The sequence below is a fragment of the Gobio gobio genome, assembly GCF_949357685.1.
Source record: "Gobio gobio genome assembly, chromosome: 10".
Taxonomy (NCBI): domain Eukaryota; kingdom Metazoa; phylum Chordata; class Actinopteri; order Cypriniformes; family Gobionidae; genus Gobio; species Gobio gobio.
Window position 1 is genome coordinate 15,990,364 of NC_137116.1, and position 7,500 is coordinate 15,997,863.

Consider the following 7,500-nt stretch of genomic DNA (forward strand, 5'->3'; position numbering starts at 1 on the left):
GCGAAAATATCTTCATTTGTGTTCCGTGTTCCATTGGCTCAATGCACTTTACACTCTCAAGACCCTTAAAAGACACTAAAGACGTCGATACAAAGTCCATCTCACTACAGCGGCTCTACAATAACTTTATGAAGAGATGAGAATAGTTTCTGTGCGCAAAAAAACCCTAAATAACGACTTATATAGTGATGACGATTTCAAAACACGGCATCATGAAGCTTCGAAGCGTTATGAATCAGTGAGTCGATTCAGCGGTTCAGAGCGTTATGAATCAGTGAGTCGATTCAGCGGTTTGGAGCGTTATGAATCAGTGAGTCGATTCAGCGGTTTGGAGCGTTATGAATCAGTGAGTCGATTCAGCAATTTGGAGCGTTATGAATCAGTGAGTCGAATCAGCAGTTTGGCGGTTTGACACGCAATCCGAATCATGATTCGACTCACTGATTCATAACGCTCCGAACCGCTGAATCGACTCACTGATTCATAACGCTTCAAAGCATCATGAGGCCGTGTTTTGAAATCGGTCATCTCTATATAAGTCGTTATTTAGGGTTTTTTTGCGAAAATATCTTCATTTGTGTTCCGTGTTCCATTGGCTCAATGCACTTTACACTCTCAAGACCCTTAAAAGACACTAAAGACGTCGATACAAAGTCCATCTCACTACAGCGGCTCTACAATAACTTTATGAAGAGATGAGAATAGTTTTTGTGCGCAAAAAAACCCTAAATAACGACTTATATAGTGATGACGATTTCAAAACACGGCCTCATGAAGCTTCGAAGCGTTATGAATCAGTGAGTCGATTCAGCAGTTTGGAGCGTTATGAATCAGTGAGTCGATTCAGCGGTTTGGAGCGTTATGAATCAGTGAGTCGATTCAGCGGTTTGGAGTGTTATGAATCAGTGAGTCGATTCAGCAGTTTGGAGCGTTATGAATCAGTGAGTCGATTCAGCGGTTTGGAGCGTTATGAATCAGTGAGTCGAATCAGCAGTTTGGAGCGTTATGAATCAGTGAGTCGATTCAGCAGTTTGGAGCTTTATGAATCAGTGAGTCGATTCAGCGGTTTGGATCGTTATGAATCAGTGAGTCGATTCAGCGGTTTGGAGCGTTATGAATCAGTGAGTCGAATGAGCAGTTTGGATCGCCCAATTTCAGCAGTTTGGCGGTTTGACACGCGATCCGAATCATGATTCGACTCACTGATTCATAACGCTTCGAAGCTTCATGAGGCCATGTTTTGAAATCGTCATCACTATATAAGTCGTTATTTAGGGTTTTTTTGCGCACAGAAACTATTCTCGTCTTCATAAAGTTATTGTAGAGCCGCTGTAGTGAGATGGACTTTGTAACTTTAGTCTTTAGTGTCTTTTAAGGGTCTTGAGAGTGTAAAGTTGAGCCAATGGAGGCCTTTCAGAGCATCAGATTTACACTAAAATATCTTCATTTGTGTCTGAAGATGAACGGAGGTCTGACGGGTGTCCAACCACATGAGGCTCAGTCATTAATGACACAATTTACATTTTTGGCTGAACTAACCCTTTAAGTCAATGCAAAGACGCGAATAGACATTCTGCGGTGCGATTCACGCGAATTGAGCGAATTAAAAATCTGAACTTCGGCGGATATTTGCGCCACATTAACCAATCAGGAGCTTGCTCTAGTAGTGACAACAATGAGGAGAAAATCTATTTATTAATATCTGGTTTAAGTGTGCATATGATTATCACTGTGATCAGTGTTGGGGGAAACGCATTACAAGTAACTTGAGTTACGTAATAATATTACTTTTTCCAAGTAACTAGTAAAGTAACGCATTACTTTTCAAATTTACAACAAAATATCTGAGTTACTTTTTCACATTAGTTTGACTGACAGCTCTCCTGTCCTCATGTTGAGTCAGTGCAGAGGTGTGTGTGTGTGTGTGTGTGTGTGTGTGTGTGTGTGTGTGTGTGTGTGTGTGTGTGTGTGTGTGTGTGTGAACATGATGGTTATTGTAGTTCTAGACTAAATGTGAGCATTTATTTTTCTCACTTGCACAATAAAGATTCTGTCCTCCTCAAAATGAATAAAATCAGTCAAATGCAAAATCAGAGAACTATGCAAACCTCTAATAATTAAATGTTAAATAAAACAACTATTTTTATGCATAATCTACCTTTATATTTAATTGACCAATGTCTTGCTGCTGACCTTTGATGATGAAAATTACTAGATTTTTTGTTTTTATTGGTAAAACTTTTTTCTCCTGCATCTATTCCTCCATTATCCAGAGCTGCGCCCTCTAGTGTTCATGAGGGAATCTGCATTAGCTTATTATTTACATTTTGGTATGAAGAGGTCTTTACCGTTGCACAAAAATATAACTTTTTTGTTATAAAAAAAAACAAGCCCAGCCCAGGTGAGAAAAAGTAACGCAAAAGTAACGTAACGCATTACTTTTCTTAAAATGTAACTAAGTAACCCAATTAGTTACTTTTTAAGGGAGTAACGCAATATTGTAACGCATTACTTTTCAAAGTAACTTTCCCCAACACTGACTGTGATAACATTAAATGACATGAAACACAACCCAGTCTCTTTTTGTTAAATGCAAGTTTATGTTTGATCAATAATACAAAAGTATAAGTAAAAGGTATAATAAGCTACACATGAAATAAAGCAAACAATTCAGTCAAACATTCAAAGTCAGCGCTAGTCGGCTACAACGCTAACGTACAGTTAAATAGCCTAAAAATAAAAGAGTAATGAAACTTCTCTTTGCCCTCAGCCTAAATGATTCGCCAGGAAACAAATTATAGATCCATGAGAGCAAAGATCGGCCGTTACAAGACGAATTATATCTGGAGCCGCCACAGAGACATCAGAGCCAGCGGCAGAAGAACTGGCTGAGGAAAGGCTGATCTCACCGGGTTAATGAGCGCCGCTGATCCACTGGAGCTCACACACACACACACACACACACGCACGCACGCACGCACGCACGCACGCACGCACGCACACACACACCAGATCACATGTTCAACTCCACACACACCAGATCACATGTTCAACTCCACACACACCAGATCACATGTTCAACTCCACACACACCAGATCACATGATCAACTCCACACAAACACCAGATCACATGATCAACTCCACACACACCAGATCACATGTTCAACTACACACACACCAGATCACATGTTCAACTCCACACACACACCAGATCACATGATCAACTCCACACACACACCAGATCACATGTTCAACTACACACACACCAGATCACATGATCAACTCCACACACACACCAGATCACATGATCAACTCCACACACACCAGATCACATGTTCAACTCCACACACACCAGATCACATGTTCAACTCCACACACACCACATCACATGTTCAACTCCACACACACCAGATCACATGTTCAACTACACACACACCACATCACATGATCAACTCCACACACACCACATCACATGATCAACTCCACACACACCACATCACATGATCAACTCCACACACACCACATCACATGATCAACTCCACACACACCACATCACATGTTCAACTCCACACACACCACATCACATGTTCAACTCCACACACACCAGATCACATGTTCAACACCACACACACCACATCACATGATCAACTCCACACACACCAGATCACATGTTCAACTCCACACACACCACATCACATGTTCAACTCCACACACACCACATCACATGTTCAACTCCACACACACCAGATCACATGATCAACTCCACACACACCAGATCACATGTTCAACTCCACACACACCAGATCACATGTTCAACTCCACACACACCAGATCACATGTTCACCCAGCGATGCGCAGACCGATCGGCGGCTGACTTGAAGCAGTGCATGCCGGTTAGAAATTTTGTCCGACTTGAGGCAGCGCCGACGCCACGTGACAGTGACGTATGTCAACAAAGTGCCGCGAGAGCGATTCGAGAGCAGCCGGCGAATACAGCCGGTGCAGTTTCTCGAGAGCGACTGCATGAGGCTGCACGGGCTCTGATGACGACACAGCTGTTCCACGATTGGCCAGATTCACCGCATGACAGCGATCACGTGTGTTTCGTGTTTATTCTAAAACCTTCAGCTCCACTAATGCGCACAAATCTGTTTTTTATAACAGTAAAACCTCCTTTCATGTAGTCGCGATGTTATATTGTCATGTTTATCAAAATATAACTGATTAAAAACATAGACCCCACTTCATTGATAGTGTAGGCTTATATGTTGAACTTTATTCTTGTAAAAACACACGCTGTATTAAGCAGTGCATAAAGTATTACATGACAATAATGTCTCTGAAACATCAGTGTATTGCCAAATATTGCATTTATTTCACTTCAGCTGATAAAGTGTGCAAACACAGCGCGAGCGTCACTGCGGGAAGCAGAAAGTGTCCGACTTCACGTCTGTGTTTGCAGCTCCTCCCCGCCTGCACGCGGCTACTCTCGCCGATCAGTTGCTTCCAGCCGCAGCCGATGTCGAACACACCTCAGATCACATGTTCAGCTCCACACACACCAGATCACATGCTCAACTCCACACATACCACATCACACAGGGCTCTCAAGTCTCACGCATTGGGCGTGAGACACACGCATTTCAACCCGTTCACACGCTCACACGCCACACCTTGTATTTCTCACGCAGAGAAATTTCCAGGATAATGCCCACCAAATTGCGCTGCTATTAGAGGAATCAAGTGACTTCCACATATAGAGCTCAGAAGGCCCTGCCACGCACCAGCCAATCAAATAAAAAATACAGCTTCCGAACAGTCAATCAGAAAATAGCATTGCTGTATCCGGGTAAGATTTAGATATTCCCGCAACAACAAAGTTTACATTCTGCCACCTACTGGTGGTTTAGTTTAGTGTTTTCTTTCCAACATTTCTTAATTGTATATTCAAAAATATTCTTAATTTTATATTCAAAAATATTTAAAACAATCTCATAGAATTTTTCAGTGTTAATGATTTAATTTGATTGACAACAGCCCTACAGTGTCTTATTATTAATAGATCAAATTTAAGTATATAAAATGAAAACTGAAGCATAGCCTATATTTAATAAGATTATGGGAAAATGCCCTTCATGAAAGGTAAAAATATCAAAAAGATATGCAGATTTAAATATCTCAAATCTGATTGAACACTGGTGAGACTATTGCTTCAGAATAAATTATATTTACAACACAGTAAATTCTGCAAAAAAATATTCCAAATTATTATGGATTATTAATTTACCTCTTCCCTGACATCTTTCTTTGAAATAGAGAAATGCAAGAATTAATACTATGCACACACACACACACACACACACACACACACACACACACACACACACACACACACACACACACACACACACATACACACACACACACACACACACACACACACTGCCCCTGCCCCTAAACCTAGCCCTCACAGGAGACTGTGCAGTTCACTTTCTGTGAAAAAAAACTCATTCTGTGTGATTTATAAGCATTTTGAAAAGTGAGGACATGGGGAACGTCCTCATATTTCACCCTCTTTTTGTAATACCCATGTCATTATACACATTTGTGTCCTGATATTTCACAAAAACATGCCCACACACACACACACACACACACACACACACACACACACACAGAAATGTTAAATTAAATAAAATATTATTATTTATTTATACAAATTAGTGTCGTTTTTCAGATCAGAACCCCCACCCAAACCCCTGCTGCCGTCGCCAAAATCTCACTCTGAACTCAGTTCAAAACTTGAGAGCCCTGCATCACATGTTCAACGCCACACATACCACATCACATGTTCAACTCCACACACACCAGATCACATGCTCAACGCCACACATACCACATCACATGATCAACTCCACACACACCAGATCACATGATCAACTCCACACACACCACATCACATGTTCAACTCCACACACACCAGATCACATGCTCAACGCCACACATACCACATCACATGTTCAACTCCACACACACCACATCACATGTTCAACTCCACACACACCAGATCACATGTTCAACTCCACACACACCAGATCACATGTTCAACTCCACACACACCACATCACATGTTCAACTCCACACACACCAGATCACATGTTCAACTCCACACACACCAGATCACATGTTCAACTCCACACACACCAGATCACATGTTCAACTCCACACACACCAGATCACATGTTCAACTCCACACACACCACATCACATGTTCAACTCCACACATACCAGATCACATGTTCAACTCCACACACACCAGATCACATGTTCAACTCCACACACACCAGATCACATGTTCAACTCCACACACACCAGATCACATGTTCAACTCCACACACACCAGATCACATGTTCAACTCCACACACACCACATCACATGTTCAACTCCACACACACCAGATCACATGTTCAACTCCACACACACCAGATCACATGTTCAACTCCACACACACCAGATCACATGTTCAACTCCACACACACCAGATCACATGTTCAACTCCACACACACCAGATCACATGTTCAACTCCACACACACCACATCACATGTTCAACTCCACACACACCAGATCACATGTTCAACTCCACACACACCAGATCACATGTTCAGCTCCACACACACCACATCACATGTTCAACTCCACACACACCAGATCACATGTTCAACTCCACACACACCAGATCACATGTTCAACTCCACACACACCAGATCACATGTTCAACTCCACACACACCAGATCACATGTTCAACTACACACACACCAGATCACATGTTCAACTACACACACACCAGATCACATGTTCAACTCCACACACACCAGATCACATGTTCAGAGAGGAGCTCTCTTTACAAACCACAGATTTGAGCTTTAAACAACTACATTATCGCCTGAAAAAGTCTTAAAACTAAATTTTGTGACACAATAACAGTAGTATTTTTAAATTATGCTGGGTTTCTCATCACTGTCACTTCACCATGTGACAGCAGCAAGCAGGCTCCTGATTGGTTAACGCGGCGCGAAATGACGCCAAAGTTCAAATTTTTCAACTCGGGCGTCAGACGCGAATTCGCTGCAAACGCGTGAATGCACAAAAGCACCACTTGTGCGTAACGCACGTATCGCGCAAGACGCTCAATTCGCATCTGAATTGAAAGCGAACTGGGCGCGTGAATGATTCACGTCCAATTCGCGTCCTTCGCGCCGCGCAAAAGACACGCGTCAATGCGCCTTTCCATTGACTTAACATTGAAATCACGTGTGCCAGACGCTCTATTCACGTTTGGTGTGAACGCAGCATTAAAATGTTCAAGCATCCAACTTTGCGCGAAAAACGCTAATTATCCGCGTCATTGGCGTCCGGTGTGAACGCACCATGAGAGTGTTGATGGTTTCTATTCCAGATCACAGTAAACCCAGGCTTCCAGGTGTCCGAGTCCGAC